The sequence below is a fragment of the Daphnia pulex genome, chromosome 10 (genome assembly GCF_021134715.1).
Source record: "Daphnia pulex isolate KAP4 chromosome 10, ASM2113471v1".
Lineage (NCBI taxonomy): Eukaryota > Metazoa > Arthropoda > Branchiopoda > Diplostraca > Daphniidae > Daphnia > Daphnia pulex.
The window spans coordinates 6,842,837-6,859,758 of NC_060026.1; the positions used below are offsets into that span (position 1 = coordinate 6,842,837).

Here is a 16,922-nt window from a genome sequence, read left to right on the forward strand (position 1 = left end):
AAATTATATTGACGGATAATCGTTGATTATTCTCCTTAATGACGCGGAAGTGTCAAGCGTGGGTTTTAAAGTTGGTCCATATTCTAAATTAGGCTACGTAAACTATTGAAAAATTACGCTGTGGCGACATCAGTGCTGGAAAACCACAAGTACTATTAAATAGGAAGCCAAATGAAACTGAAGATGAAACACAGGAATAGTCTGAACAGAACATTTAAAATCATTTCATTTAGTGTATGATGCAAAAATGGATAACACGAAGCTTTTAAACGCAGGTTGCACCAAATATTATTTAAATTCTTAAATTTTTTCAGAAAGGGAATGCAATTTTTGTGAACTATATTGGAAAATGAAGATTTTGTGACACAAGGAACGCATCTAGGTTGTCAATATTGTGTGCGATAGAATACAACCCAAAAAACATTTCCCATCTGTGAACACTAAACACATTTACGCAGCTGCCATTAGCAAGAGTTTTCCATGCCTACCAACCAAGCAAGAAGATCAAGATGGTGGAGTGTCTTTTATTCATGTTTTACCATCCAATAGCTAGTGGGGACAAAAGCTAGCTCAGTTCGATTGTTCCCGTCGTCCCTCCTTTTTTTTATTATTTATTTATAAAAAAATGAGATGGAAAGAAATGAAGTGATGATGATACGATCTCGAGGAGAGAACCGCTAGTTGTATGCAAAAGTTCAAGGAGTAAGGAACTATTTTCTCAGTACGCTGTAAAATTGAAGCCATCGCTTTTCGGAATCAATGCGAAGTAAGTTAGTTTTTTTTTCTTTTTTAAAAATTGTAATGACCTATTAATTTATGTTGTTCCTTCATTTTTGACTGCCTTTTGTTTCTTGACTCTTGGTTCTTCTGTATTGATCTTAAAAAATAAAACAGTATGCCAATATTGGTTGTTTTGAGGAAATCGGAACTGTAACTCGTATTTCAAAAAAGGGAACTATTTTCCTCTCGAAAAGAACACTAATTCGCTTTGATAAGTTTAAGATGGGTAAAATTAGCATATGGATATGACAAAGGAACCATTTTAATTAGGAACAATGGCTTAATTTTAACAAGTTGACGGAGAACAATTAAAATACGTAATATTGATTGCACTTGGAGTACAACAAAGAAGTAACGATACTATTTATGGATTTGTAACAAACTGTGCATAATCAGTGAGGCAAATTATCCCACTTTTATTTATTTCAGAATATATAAAATTGTAGATATTTTAAATCGTAAATATTTGTGTAGTTTTCTAAGCATCGTAAAATACGTCGGAGAAGACCTATAATGTAAATATATAACATGAGATATTATATTAGCTTTTTATCTGAAGTTATTACTGATTATATTATATTATATCTTATATTATCTTATTGTTTGAGGTCCAGAAATAATCATCTTTAATTATTGGAATGTTTAATGCAGGATTTCTTCGAACATTATTGAATAAGAGAAATGATATCTCTTCTAACTCTCTAGGAGGGAAAGAACGATGTTGCCAAGTAACAACAATGCCCAAAAAAAATTGGGCTTCCAAGCAGTGGGTGCGTCCAGTTGGCATTCGATCGAATTAGTTTTCGATCAGCTGATTTTGTAAGTTCTTGTACAGCTTGAATTAATTTACAGATAACAGCATTGCCACTTTCAGAATTCATCACTTTTCCATGAGTTTTGAAATTATAATAGTTTTCTTTAATGTAGTTTTAATTTAAGATTTAGAATAAAGGTTTCCTGCGGAAGGATAATGATCATCAATTAAATTTGTGTTTAATGGTATTTGCACAGGTACAATTTTATTTTGAAATTGAAATGAAAATCAATTTAAATTAAAATTGAATATCGGGATAGCGTGTCACAGTATTGTGCAGAAAGTTAAACATTCCAATTACTTTGTCTCTTTAAATTGTCTGTAAATAAATCCTTTTCCAATTTAATCAGCATTGGAAAAATGATTTGCGATTCAGCCACATATGGATTTTTAATACTACAATTTTCGTATCGTTATGATATAAAAACTTTGGTAAGAAGACCATTCATTTTCTTCGCCTTGTTAATGACAATATACACTAATGACAGCTGAGGGGCTTAAATTTCATTTGGTAACGTAGCTGATATTTTCCTTTGAAAAAATATCGATTATCAACCAATAAAAATTAAGAAATATCAGCTAACTGTTTATATGCACACTAAGGCTACCTAAGTTAGCCAAAGTGTGGTTAAGACGAACCCTTGTTACCATTTGAAGGCCTATTGTGGTGACATTTAAATTTCAATTGGCAATGCTATATATTTTGTTTGCAAACCTCAGTAAAATCTTTAGAAATCGTAAGTAAAAAGCTCACGTCTCTCGACAGATTGCGAAACATATAATAATTTCATTAAGAATAATATAACTTTTTGACGTGAACTTCAGTTTTATTTTGGACATGGAAGTAATTTTTTAACATTAGAGATTACAGTATTTGAAATTCCACTGTTCAACATAGGCTATGATTATTATTGTATGTGTTTTTTTCGGTTCAATATAGTTTTATTTATTGTATATGTTTAAAAAGTGGAAAAAATTATTGGGAGGCCAGATCGGTTGGCAACATGTATATTCGTCCAACACGAATCAATGATGAATGTAATTTAAATTATCGGTCTCTGAAGGCGTTCCCAATTCAATATTGTTATTCTTCACTATTAACATTATTCTTCAAGTTACTTATAAGCTTTTTGCCGCGCTTGGTATCGTACATGTCATTACATGTACGACTGCAAGTCAGTAAACTATGTATCAGAGTTCCTAAAATTCCAGACTAATTAGGATAGTAAGCACTTTGAGTTGTATTTCGTCTTTTTCATGAAATTGACGGTGAATTTTCGATCGTTATTTTAAATTTAAATCAGGAAGAAGCTGTATAAGATCAATATGATATTTTTAATTCGTTAAAACTTTTTGAATTAATTTTACGTTTTGTTGCTTACCTCTGATTTCCCACGTTTTTATTTCATCTATGGTGAGCTTGAGGTCAAGTTCTACTTTTGCCGAGTTAGAAGTTTACCTGTTGGGCTCGGAAGCGGTTGCAAGGGTTGTTTCTTGAAAAATTTCACTATAGCTTTGTGTAATTTAGTGACTGAGCCTGTACAGACTAGGAGGGACAGAGTGCAAGGATAGAGTAGCCCCGTGCAGAGGTTGGGTCTCACCGATGTGCGTGAAGACTGGTGGCGTGATCACTGCTGCCAAGTTACAGTTCAGGGCTGGTGGGATAATTACGATCTTTTGTCTCTTGGCAACGAGTGTCTTACGCACAAATGATTTGGTAAAGAGCCCAGAAGAATGGTTCTTTCATTGTTAAAGTGTAACGGACGCTGGAGGTACACTAGGGGTTTTTATGGTCCCTAATCCAACCTTACTCCCCAATAATTGAAAGAAACAAACCAAGTATTCCCAAAAAGAAAGAAATTAATCACCTCGAAACCTGAGCAGCTCCCATCCTACAGTTGTTTCCCTCAAACACAAATTTAAATGAAAATTAACAGCACAGCATTTCAAACACCGAAATATAAACAAAAATATATTTAATAATATTTGTATTTATATATATTATATTAGTATATAAACAGTGATACTTAATCCTCAAGACAAACATAAGACATAAAATTGACAGTCACAATCGTGTCTGAGAGCAATTTTTGAATTAAACCAGAATCATGAAAACCATCCACCGTCCTTAATCCCGTCTTTAATAATCAGGTAGGCCGACTTCATCCAACACTAGTGATTAGTGGCACAGCCCTAATTAAAGAAAAAAATGGTTAGGGTAATGTCTCAAAATCTGGACAGGCCTGAACGCTACAAATTTTGGACAACCGAAGAAATTTTGGTTTAAAAGTCCTATATGATGAGCAAATATCGCGAAAACTATACCATTATGAAGAATTTTTGCTATTCTATCTGGGTTTGCAAAATATTTACTCTAAATGCCTGAAATCTCAGGAAATTATTAAAATAAAATTTCTGAAAAGAACTTAGAAAATATGAAGTTTCTTGGCCTCATAAATCAAGCTGGAATAACATTTCTAGATGATATTTCTTGCTGTTTTAGGGCTCAAACGAAAGAATTTTGTTCATTCTTCACATTTCAGTACTTAAAACTGCGCCAAAACTGCAAATTCATGGAAGAAATCTAAGTAGAAGCTTGCTGGCGATAAATCCCATTACACAAAAGCTGGACACCCCCCCTTTCTAAATCTGGACAACTGTAGAAGCCACAGGGTGTCGCTAGTTGAGGTGTACGCCACATTTCTTCGTTCTTTTTGATTTCAGCTTCTTGACATGTGAAAGCAATTATGTTTATACTGACCTCATTCGTGTCTTATCTATACATTCAATAAAATAGACTATAATAAAAAAAAAATAATTGCTTTATTTTGCGATTGCATTTAAACAATTTCATATATTAGCAAGCTTCCATGGTTGTGTGGTAAGAGCTTTCTTTGGTAATACTTTGGATTTTGGGTGTCTTAAGGTTCAAATCCAAATCTCAACAAAAATTTTTTCATGAAAATAATTTGGAAATTGCCTAAGGGTGTCCAGAATTTATAACACGCTAGGGATAGCGTGGAAATATATTCTTTTTTAAACTTAGATCATTAACCAAAATATATAGACATCTATTCTGCAGTATATTATCATTCGTAGCTGTATCGGTATAGCGTCCACCTGTTGAGCGGCCTGTTCACGGGGGACAGGTTCAAATCCATTTTGCTCCAAGAATTTTCTTTTTATAAAGTATTTGGGCATTGCCTGGGGCTGTCCAGAATTTATAACACGTTAGAGATGGCTTGGTTATTTTTTCCTTTTTTTATCTTTGATCATTCTTCAAAGTATTACAACATTTGTCATTTAATGAAAGAAGTCATGTAGCTAATATGGTATAATGCCGTCCTGCCGATAAATTGGTTTTATCATCTGTATGTAGGTTCGAATCCAGATTCCGTTAAAACTCTTTTTCATGAAATAAATTTGGAAATCGCCCCAGGCTGTCCAGAATTTATAACACGCTAGAGATGGCTTAGAATTTTATTATTTTAAAAACTTCTACCATTTTAAAAATCAGATTAATATCGATTTCAATTTCCGATAACCCATATAGCTATGTCGGTATAGTGCTTACTTCCTGATTGTGTTTACGATTAAGGCCATGGTTCAAATCCCATTCCGAAAATTATTTTTCATGAAGCGGAGAACGCCCAGAATTCAAAATTACTTTAATGAAATTGATTTCAATTGAAATAGGATTTGAACAACGGCGCCGATAGTGACGACCGTTGGAAAATATGCACTCTACCAACAGAGCTATAGCGGCTGTTATTGAGAGAAAAAGATGTTAATATGGTTTGAAAAATTATGAAAGTTTTAAAAATAATAAATTTCTAAGCCATCTCTAGCGTGTTATAAATTCTGGACAGCCTGGGGCGATTTCCAAATTTATTTCATGAAAAAATGTTTTTGCTGAATCCTGGATTCGAACCTAGGAACTTTAGTTTAACCACAACTTCTCAGGCAGACCCTCAACCACTTTAGCTACATGGGTAATCTCTGTGCAAAGCAAATATTGAAACAGTTTGAAGAATGATGAAAGTTCCCAAAATAATACATTTCCATGCCATCTCTAGCGTGTTATAAATTCTGGACAGCCTGAGGCGATTTTCAACTGAATTTCATGAAAAAATATTTTTATTCAATTCTGGATTCGAACCTGGGAACTCTTGGTTAACCTTAACTCTTCAGGAAAGCCTCTAACTACTTTAGCTATGTGGGTCGAAAATTTACTATGGTAAGGGTAACTTTAAACCATAATGCTGACCAATATTTTCAGCATAGACTATGAAAATGGTCTTAGATCACTCTGAGAGAGGTATAAATTAAAACTGAATTGATGAAAACGTTATTATTATGGTGCCACTTTATGCGTTTATTTTATCACAATCACAGTCGAATCATTCAAAGAAGACCCGTTTTATTAAGTTGTGGTTTCTGCTCATAGATGGCGCTGGTGGTTGTCCAGAATTTTTACAAACTGTCCAAGATTTTTGACGGTTGTCCAACTTTAGGAAGACGTTTGGCCTATCTCAAGCACGCAAATATGACATAGCCACAAAAGTGTCCAGAATTAGTGACACTACCCTATCAATTGATTTACATTGATCAATGGGGAAACTGTTTATTTAACTTTAATAGCATGCAGCATAATTCTTCTATTGCCGAACGAAATTATTCTGATAGTTAGGAAATTTTCGTTCGTCAAGGTTCTAAAAATTACCAGATTGACTTCGTTCTGCTGCGTCAATTGACGTGACGCGTTCTGGTCTTACCGAGATGCAGCTATCCATGCAACTGTGAAATTAATTTTATTTAAAAATACTGCAACAAAAGTACGTTTTAAAACGGCCTTACCAGAATTTGAACAACTTTTTCCAGTGGTGGGAGAATTTTTAAATGGGCTTTTGGAGGGAGCTGAAAATGTCCGAAAATGGTTAAAAATGTAAATTCATACATTGAATTAAAATATTTTACTTTCACAGGTGGCATTGTTGGCAAAGGCGAATTGCACTGCAATTGCAATCATTTGCATTGATAATTATAGCAAATTGTACGCCTTTCAAAATGCCATGCCTTGTACTGCAAACATTGCCTTCGATTCCTTCATTCACGACCTTCATATCATTAACATGAATTGCTGCCACCTTCGATCGAATGTCAAGTCCCACGACGTGGCGTCCGACTGGATGCCGGCGAGCCAACCAGCTTAACTAATCTTGGGTATACCTCTGCCCTATGTCACGACTTTTACCCTGGACCCAACCATGCTGACCCACTAAGAGTCTAGTCTAGCTGTTGACAGCCGTCAATTAACTAGTGCCCATCTCATGATGGGTGACCTTAGTGATATGAGGTCAGAAACGAAAGCCCCAGCTCCTCCACACGCTAGTGAAGGGTGTTGAGTATGGGAAGGAGCTTCAAACACTCTTTTACGCTACAGTACATATTCCTCCGTGACACCTTGTGCTGCTTAAGCTACCCTTTGCAACAGAACCTTGCGTTTCTGCCAGTGTGAAAGGACCTTTAGACACGATAAAAACAATTGTGTTACTTCATTCATCCATCATTCACATATTCTATAAGTGTTAAGAATTTTTGTCAAATGCACAAAAAAAAACAAATCAAAATAATTTGTCAGGGTAACGTGACGATGTGACGAAGCTCCAACAGATACTGATTCCGGCTAATGCTGTGGGCTTCTTTGGAGAGAAGGGGGTAATTTGGGAGGGCGGAATTGCTCTTATTCCATTGCTTGCAATTCGCGATCATCGGCAGGGCCAAAGCGATGAGTTTTGCGCAATGCATATACGGTAAACCGAACGCCGGCGATGTACAAAATTCCCTTTCTGGCAGTGAAAAAAACACCTTTTGCCCTTTTTTATCTGACCTACTTTAAAACCAGAAATTTTATTTTTTAAATGTATTGTAAACTAATTCATTAAATTAAACCTACCTTGATTTCACCTCCTGCTTAATAATCATTTCTATCTCCTACGGGTGGCCAACCGTCACCTCCTGGTACGCTACCTGGTTCCCCACCTCCATCTCCGCCTCCGTGAGAAAGATGAGAATTCTTTTTCTTCCCACCATCTCCACCGCCTTCACCACGCAGCAAGTCACCTCCACCACTTTAGGCTGGTTTTCAAATGTATTTAAGAATCCTTCACTCACTTTCAACATGATAGAACACAAATATAAAAAATTAATGAAGATTCAATAAAAATTTTAGATAAAATTTTACCTGAATTTCACAACAATTTCATTCCATAAACTTTTTAAAATGATTGATTGCTTTCATACGCTGAGTCAGCCCTACTTCACATCCGCTGTCACGTGGTGAGTGGTTATTTTGACCATGTAGTAACATCTCCTAAAAAAATTGATACGGGAATGATGAGAACACACACATTGATATTTGAAATCGAAAAGGAAGTAAGCAGATAATAGTTCTCACTTCAGCATGCAGCAATTGTTGTTTACAATTTGTTATACAATTGTTGTTATTATACTTAAATTGAAGCGTACACAGTTATATACAAAGAGACTGAAGATCAATTTTTGCCATTTCAGGTCATGCACTATTTCTGATTATAAAAAAGTACAACTTTGAAGGATGCCAAATGACATTGTTTTAATAACTCTACCTACCGAGTCAATCACATATAAATCTTTTTGTTTTACATCCTTTTTATAAGTACTATTTTTGTAAAAAAAAATTGCGTACCAACATTCTTTTAAAGCTTAAGCTTAAGATATTGTCCCTTTCTCGATGAGAGAAGGAGCTGTGAACATTGGGTCACGTTCGGATGGGCTTATCTACTGCGGCGGATGCTGCTGCTAAAATATTTTTGTTTAGAAAGAAAATACAAAATTAGGAAATTGTTTTCTTATCGTGAAAGAGCTCTTCCTGCCACTGGAGATGAGAGAGTTCAAGAGATACAAGAAGAAGAAGAATCGAATCTATAGGAAACACCCCAAACAAACTTCCCTCCTAGGAATCATCGATCTGGCAGACAGGCAAATCAAAAGCTATCTCCCCAAATTCTCGGTTTCCACAAAAAACGTAGTTATCTTTGGCGTCCACACCTACGACCAAGAGAACAAAATCTTAGAGTCCCTACTAGAACGATGTAACCCAAGTTAGACGCCTCCCAATGCGGGACAGACCTGAAATCGCATTAGAAACAGTTATATATACTCAAGTCTACATTGTCTTAATGAATTACAAGATACCAGTCTTTATCCCTACCCCTTTCAGGTGCAAAAAATTCTTGTGAATAGGAAACACCATATCCATCAGATATTATGACCTTCAAATATTATGAAATAATTCACGGGTCATTGTGAAGGGCAATGGATAATAATGGTTGCAACTTTCAAAAAAATGCACCTAATAGAACATTCGCAAATCCCGTGTGTGTGAAGCACGTAATCAGTAAGGAAACGGCGAAAATACCTAAAAAATTCTCCAACTCTATTGACCTGCGCCCTAGCGACAAGCTCAAACATCTCCCAAGCTGTTCCTTTCAGGCTAATGGCACCAATTTCAGTCTTTCCTTCGTAGTCTGTGTTTCAACATACGAGTATGTGTTAGGGGTTTTCTACGGAAACGTAGCCGAATCAGCATCTGAGATCTGCATCTTGTTAAATCCTGTGGCTGAACGAGTTAAAGTAGTTGTGGTCAACCCGTAGTCTGTGGAGGCACACTGAGTTTTTCCGGTTTTTGTGGTGGTGCCATCGTAGTTGTTTGAGGGATTTGTCATTGAATGCATTTCTTTTGCCAAGTTTTAAGTGATTTTAAGTAGTTGGGCTTCTATTCTTTTCTGAGTAAAGATGATTTTTCGCTTAGGGTGAGGCATATTCAAAATATGTTGCTCGAACTTTTCGTGCCTTAGTCTGATGATATAGTTGATCAGCTAGCTAGTTTTCTTTATCTACGTGATGGCTTAGTAAGGACCCTAATTTACATTAAAAAACTCATGAAAGAACTTCAAGTTGAAAATTGTATTTATTCTTGCTTTCAAAGTGGATCAAGATTTAGGGAGTTGTCCGCTAATGACCCACCAGAAATTGAGTCATACATTCAAATATTTTACGATAACCTTGGACTCACTAATCCACTAAAGGCAGAGGCGACCAAAAACAACAGCGGAATGTTTTACTTTACGAATCTTTCCTTTCCCCAAAGATACAGCAGTACGCTAGCTAACATCCACCTCCTTGCTATGTGCCAAACAAATAACAAAAAAAAATAAAGACGCCTTTAACAAACTGTTGAGTAAAGTTGTTTAAGAATTTAATGATTTAGGGGAAATGGGATCGCTATAAAAACTTATAAAGGCGAGAAAATGACACTGTACGTGAACCTAGGGCAATTCACAGCTGGTAATTTAGGCATGAACCAAATTTTTTGATGGTTGGAAAGTTGTATAAAGGGGACTGCTGTTGTATTCTTTGATATGCAACTCGCGAAGACATGCAGACGAATTCGAAAGAAGAATTAGAATTGCGTTGTCAAAGAGAATATGTAATTGACATTTCAATGTTGGAGAATTTACCTCCAGAGAGAACTCACTTTCGCAGTGTAAAGTCTGTATGCGACTTAAACGACCTTGAGTACTATCACGTAATGCAAAACTGTTTCAATTATTCCATGTATTCTGTTCTTGAGGGCTTCGGCCCAGTGTTTTCTGGGAATGTATTGGACTAAATCTCGGATATATAAGATGTGGTCAATATTAATCTTGAATTTTCAAAACTTTTTGGCTCTTTAATTGTCGGTAACCGTAGCGCGCCGTCTGAACTTAAACAAATGCTAGCACCTGACAACGACTTTTCACCAAAAATGAGTGCGGCACAGTCTTTAGATTTGATTTGTTTTTTGCCACACGTGTTTTGTGTGCTTATTGAAAGTGAGCAGGCTTTTTTCCATATATTGATTTGCTTCTAACATTAAAAGAAATATTTGACCTTCTATTGGCGCCCAAATTAACAGCTGATTCACTTTTGGCATATTTTTCGTCTCTACTTACTTCCTTCATTTCCAAATTCAAAGCTTGCTATCCACGCGAAAATATGAGGCCAACAATGCATTTCCTAATCCATTATCCTTCCATAGAAAACAAAAATATTCCCTTAAGAAATTTTTGGTGCATGAACTTTGAGCGTTTAAATGGTGCCGTCAAAGTTCCTGTGCATATCATGAAAATTTTTTAAAAATCATTGATACACTACAGCTTACAAAAGGCTATGCGCGTCACTCTCTTTACTTTTACAGAGAAAACAAGTCTTGATTTCGTTTCTTTTACAATTAGGCAAGCGACATCTTGACGGATGAGGTCTCAACCGCTGAAAACTTCTCTCAATATGATTTTTAAATGGACAACATCATAATCAGGGAAAGCGTCGTAATGAATGGCACGATCTATCAAAGAAATTTAGTACTTGTTATGGGATGGGGGAAATACGGTTTCGTTTTTGGAAAAATTTTGTTTATCATTTTTGAAAGCGTAAAGGATCCAATTTTCATAGTTCAATTGGTTGACACCGTCAAATTTCATTCCCCGTTGCATAGTTATTTCTTAATGCCGAAAGCTCCTGCCATTTCAAGACTTTACACTATCAAAGTCATTTGCGACTACCATCCTCTCGATATGTACACAAGAAATGAAAACTATTTTATTCGACTCCACTACCATATTTTGTGTGGAGCTTCGCTGTCAGTCCGAACCGAACCCTTCCCAGTCAGTCCAATCCGAATCCTTCCCTCCAGAGAAAAACCTTTTTGTTTTGTTTTTGTACTTTTAGTTAGTTTTATTCTGAATCTAGCAAGTGATACATCTCTTTTGTTTAATTGAAAAACTATCACAGCAAATTATCAGTGTTATCAGTGCAAACTATCAGTGTTATAAATGCAAACTATCAGTTTTATCAGTGAAAACTGTCGGTGCAGGCCGTGTGTTAGTTACCATTAGCCGTCTTCTCTTAAAAAACCCAAATAAAATGTCGAAACACGTTGTCAAATTATTCGACTTTGCTCGTGAAAACACCAGAGCTAAATTGTTTTGCGTCTCCACCCTAGCTGAGCTTCTTTCAAAAGGTAAGTAGTTGTCAATGGAGAATTTCCTATTACACTGCTCACTGGCTTATGCGTAATATTGTCTTTTAGTTTTAAGGTGCAACTGCGTTTTTCCTTGAAAGCAAGTGTGAAATAATCACATCATCTGAAGATATTCTCTCGGATAATTAAGTGTTATTTCTTATTAACGACCAATCAGAGGTTCTTAATATACTGTAAATCGAAAAAGGCAATAATGCCTCTATGCTAAAGTTTGCTGGCGTCGTGACAAATTAGTTTGCTGCACCTGCTGCGACTAAAGAAAATGAGCCAATCCAGTTTATTGTTATAGCAGCAGAGCCTACACTTACACCAGATCAAGAAATTATTGGGCCAGTTGAGGAAGGAGCTGTGGAACGTATTCAGCCGGTATATATATATTGTCTAATTCCCTTTCATCATCCCGCAAGGGATTAAAATCATTCTTATTTGCTCAGGACAAACTTTCCTCTGTGGCTGACATTCTTAAAGAAGACATGATTGGGGTAAAGGGAGATACAGGCGAGGAAATTATTGCCCGTTTCAAGGCAGTCGATTTCCCGAGTAGACAGTGCTCACAAAAGGACCTGTCATACCTTATTTGGACTTCAGGAACCTGGCTGATGAAAAATGCAGGCTTTAATTTAATACTATATTTTTACAATATCATTACGGTAACTTAAATATTATTTTATAGGCGAAAAAACTTTCCTAGTAACGACGAGATTCTGCAAATAGCAAAGTCCATAGTTTTTAATTCACGTCGGCTGGGAGTTACAATAGCAAGACACCATGGGTGAGTCGACATCAACAATGTTTGCATGCAGCATGTAAGAGGTTTACATAATTATTGCAGGATATGTTATTTGATCCATGTACCCGTAAAGGTTCACTGGAATCCTACATGTGAGGGAAAAGATTCAGGAAAAAATTGTCAGAAAAACGTACTGAACGGTAAAAACTTTTCGTCTTTTCTGATTTCATTTAAGTATCTTACATTTAGAATATTTTGTAGGCAGGGTACAATGGTCATGTTTCCAGAAAGCGATTTTTACACAGAAGAAGAACAAATGGAGGCCGAGGAATACATGAGGTTGACGCCTTTATATTCATATGATATAAGAAATCACAATAGCAACGAAATGCTATGTTTGATGAAAATTACTTCAAAACTGAAGCGATTTACCCGCGTCTGGAAGATTTTACGGAGTCCGTAAGATTTTCTGTTTTGAGGGACATGAGGTTTAGTTATTATACATTTTCTTTAAATATTTTCTTTTTTAGATAAAAGAAGATTTTTGTTACTGAAGAAAGGACTTATGGAAACCTTCCTGTCCAATTGGCAGAAGGCGGAGAGTCAATTACGAGAGTTTGCCATGCAGAGACTTCTTGACCATTTCGGCAATCTTAAAGAGACAAAAGGAAGCTGTAGGACAGTTCGGTTAGTATAATGTATAAATATTAAGCATATAAAACTTCATAAAAAAAATTTCTCATATGTGGTTGAACAAACGAAATGGGCCTTTCAGGTGCTACTTCACGCCGCAGCCAACACACAGCCTGCCCAACAAAAAGTTACCTGGTGTTTTAGATATTAATGGGGCATATTTCATAAAGATTGATAAAACAGCAGTCGCACTTGATTCCAAATCTTTTGAACAATTAATAGGTTACCTCCTAATGTATTACCACATTCTCGATAGTTTTTTCCCACCATTATTGAAAATTGTGTTAAGATTTCTTGAAACAAATGAGAATCACTTTTTGAAATAACTAATTGAAGCTAAAAGAATTTTTTTCTTTTGTTTTTGGTTTTCAAAATAAAGAGTGAAAGTGACTCCTTCTTTACTTGTTTTTAATACATCAGAGTATTTTACAAACGATCTGGAAAATGCAATATGAAATAGGCATTGGCATTCTATATAGCATGTAATATCACGAGATCTAATCTATTAAATAAGAAATGATGAAAGAGCTATATATAGGCAGAATTTCATAAATGCTGTAACTTTAAATTGATTCATTTATTTCTAAGCAAAGTTTTCATTATCTAAAAACTTCATTCTAATTGCAAAATATGCAACTAAGGGGCGTAATAAAACAAGGTTATTGCTTTCAGTATAACTGGGGGTTTTCTAATGTCTTCTGATACACCCAGAAATTAAAAAAATAAGGTTTTGCTAAGGGGAAACATAATTTGTTTTCCAACATTTTGGAAACATGATGTCCCTGAGGAGGTGGCAAACGACTCTTGTTTAGATATTTCTAAACAATGGTTTCCTATTAGGAAACAGCGCTTATCTGAGAGCTGGGTATCCTTTAAGGGATACAAACACAAATAAGGTTTCAAGTTCATCTGAAACAACTAGAAAACTCATACAAAAAACTTACAAAAAATTCTAAAAGCTGCTCGAAGAAGAACCCCCCCCCCCTTCCCAACACAACAAAGATTAAACCAGAAAATAACCAAAATCAGATGAGTGAAACTTAAATGTAATCCACACCGGGCACCTCACTTGCCCACAAAGAGAAAGAAAAAAATGGATGCATTATCCTTAATCTGCTTCCATAGAATGAAGGTTCTTACTTCTTACTTCTTTCAAACATAAAACTGTATCTATAGGAGGTCTTCACCATTTTGATGAAAAAGAATTTGTTGCTTGTTATGAGCAAACCTATAATTTTACATCAGCGAAAGTAAATGGAGTCAATATCGTCCAAAGAATCAGTTATTTACCTATATGTAAATTTTTACATGTATGAAAATGTATTCGTCGCCAAAGTAGACCTACAACACATCTACAACATAAACCTATCCTTCAGTGATCGAATCTGCAATAATACCTGCTTCACCAAGACCTCTTAACCCCCAAACCTACTACAAGAATCAAAGATCAGTCGGTTACGGTACATTTACTCAAAAGAAAAACTTAGAAAAAAAAGTAAAACCAATTAAGCAAATAATTGTTATTTAACATGAGATTTCAACTATTTTTACTTTAGAATCTCAAACACCAGCAACATAGTTTCTAAAACAATTGAATTTATGTTAGATCAAATGATCAAGGATCAATGATCAAAGACAATTCTATTGTTCCTCATTGGACCGTTCGTAGTCTTTCTTGGTCCGAAGTTGCCTGTTTAGTTAAGTATTTTTGTTGGTAGTAGTGAAACGTTTTCTACAAAAACACTACACATTTCCAGCACGAGTTGCTGATACTACCTACTAGTGTGTAGAATCAGAGGACTTCAACTCCACTAGCTACACCAGCTCAACCGGCCACTCCAGCGATGGGCGGTGTTTAGGACTAAACGTAATAGGGCTGGTAGAACTAGGACTACGTTTTAGGACTAAGTAGAAGTAGGACTGGTCGAATTAGGACTACTTTTTGCAACTGATTATTGCCAATCCTATTTCTCCTTACGAGCAGTCCTATTTCTACCATGCACTTGTCCTATTTCTACCTGTCCTATTACAACAGATAGAAGATTTGGCATCCTTGTCGGATTTGCCAGAAGTCGATTGAAACGAAGATCCGACACCGTTCAGCCAATGAAACTATGTTAGTAATAGTCCAGTTCGTTTCTCATTTGTAACTTGTACATTTCAAAACTTTTTTAACTTTTTTTTTCATGAAATGGTTGAATGCAATCATGTAAATAAAGCCCATTTGTTAGAAATATCAATATGAAATAAGTAGGAATAAGTAGGATAAGTAGGAATTTGAATAAGTAGGAATCCGTCCAATACTTAACATTTTTTAAATCTTCACGTTCACAGGAAAATAGTGAGCCTAGGCTTGTTGGCCACCATGAGCCGAGATTCTGAGTCGTGCAAAGTCATCGGCAATAGCAGTGAAATGGCCCAGCTTATCGAATGCATCCGGGAAAAATACAAAGCAAACGGCAAGAATATTATCACGCTAGAAAACGGACGCCGAAAAAAGAGGACCCAAGCGACAAGGCATTGGAGGCGCGATTGGAGGTGGACTATTTTCTTCCCGTTGCTTGTCGATTGATTCACGATAAAAAGGACTACGTGCCGAGAGACGTTCAACTCACTGCAATCGTCGCTTTCGTCTCTTCCGATGATCAACAGCAGCAAGCCGGACGGATGCCACGACGGATGGGACAAATTTCGACCGGCGAAGGGAAGACGCTCATCTCTGCCTTGGTGGCCATTTACCACGCCCTGCGACACTGGAACGCGGATGACCGAATGACGCCTAAAAGGTGGACGATTACGGAAACGGCCAAGGCCGGCGGATGGTCAACACAACCACGGAGAAGGGGAGAAAAGCATAATGTCTGTTAGTCAAGGGTTTCCCGTGACGTTCGATATGCGCTCACGAAAGAGGAGCAGAAAAAAGCTGGGAATATATAGGGAAGAAATTATAACCGCCAATAACACAAACCAAATAATCAAAAAGGGATCGGTTCAACCAAATTAATGCATAATCTTATTTAAAAAACCGAAAAATGCATTTTCTGTTCACATTTACTTAGTTAAAAACTCACAGATCCTCCCCAAATCTCTCTATTTAAAATTAGGCGCTAAGGATGCAGCGTTGCCATTTTCACAATTTACTGAAATTTCCTAAAATTTCTTACACACCAACGTCTGATGGCCCCAAGGCCCCAGATTATGACGTCTGTCTGTCGGAAATTAAATAAAGTTGATATCCCTCTATTTTTTAAGATATAGTTCAGATTTTCTAAACAAAGTGTATTTTTTTACGGTTCCCGCCGACTTCGGGATCGCGTCACGCTTGAACGCCCCGGCCGCCAGTCGACAGACTTGGCTTTTCGTGTGTGTCATACCCCCCCTAACCATATTTTAGCTTCAAACCTTTTGCTAAAGAAAAAACATTTTTTGGTCACCCAGCTCCCAGACTATGTCAAGCGATGAGTTTTCACTTTTCAGCATCGTTATTGAGCTTATGGTTTGTTTCACAGTCAACCCAATGATTTTTTGTGGAAGCTCCCTTCATAACACGTCATAGCAACAACAGCGTTCATACGGGGAAGCGATGCGAAAGGATCGGCTTTAACTTTGATCCTTTAGACTCCAGATTCCTTCGATTGATTGGCGTTCGTTGAAACTACTAGAAAGGTCTCAATTCCCAGTTTTGCCAGGTAAGGATCACGTTTCATTCCGTTCCCGGGCTTAAATTGATTAGAATCTTCCAGCAGATTCTCGGTTGCACACACCTAAAGAGGAAAAAAGAC

General features: G+C 36.4%; 2 long non-coding RNA genes across 2 annotated transcripts; one reads left to right on the forward strand and one right to left on the reverse strand.

Moving 5' to 3' along the window:
* Positions 1-3,807: 3,807 nt before the first annotated feature.
* Positions 3,808-15,657, reverse strand: LOC124206161. The gene is made up of 3 exons (XR_006879597.1): positions 15,646-15,657; positions 12,310-12,313; positions 3,808-4,297 (listed from the first exon to the last, which is right to left on the reverse strand). It is a non-coding gene; the product is annotated as an uncharacterized LOC124206161 (long non-coding RNA).
* Positions 11,430-12,900, forward strand: LOC124206162. The gene is made up of 4 exons (XR_006879598.1): positions 11,430-12,083; positions 12,152-12,489; positions 12,550-12,647; positions 12,709-12,900. It is a non-coding gene; the product is annotated as an uncharacterized LOC124206162 (long non-coding RNA).
* Positions 15,658-16,922: the final 1,265 nt, after the last annotated feature.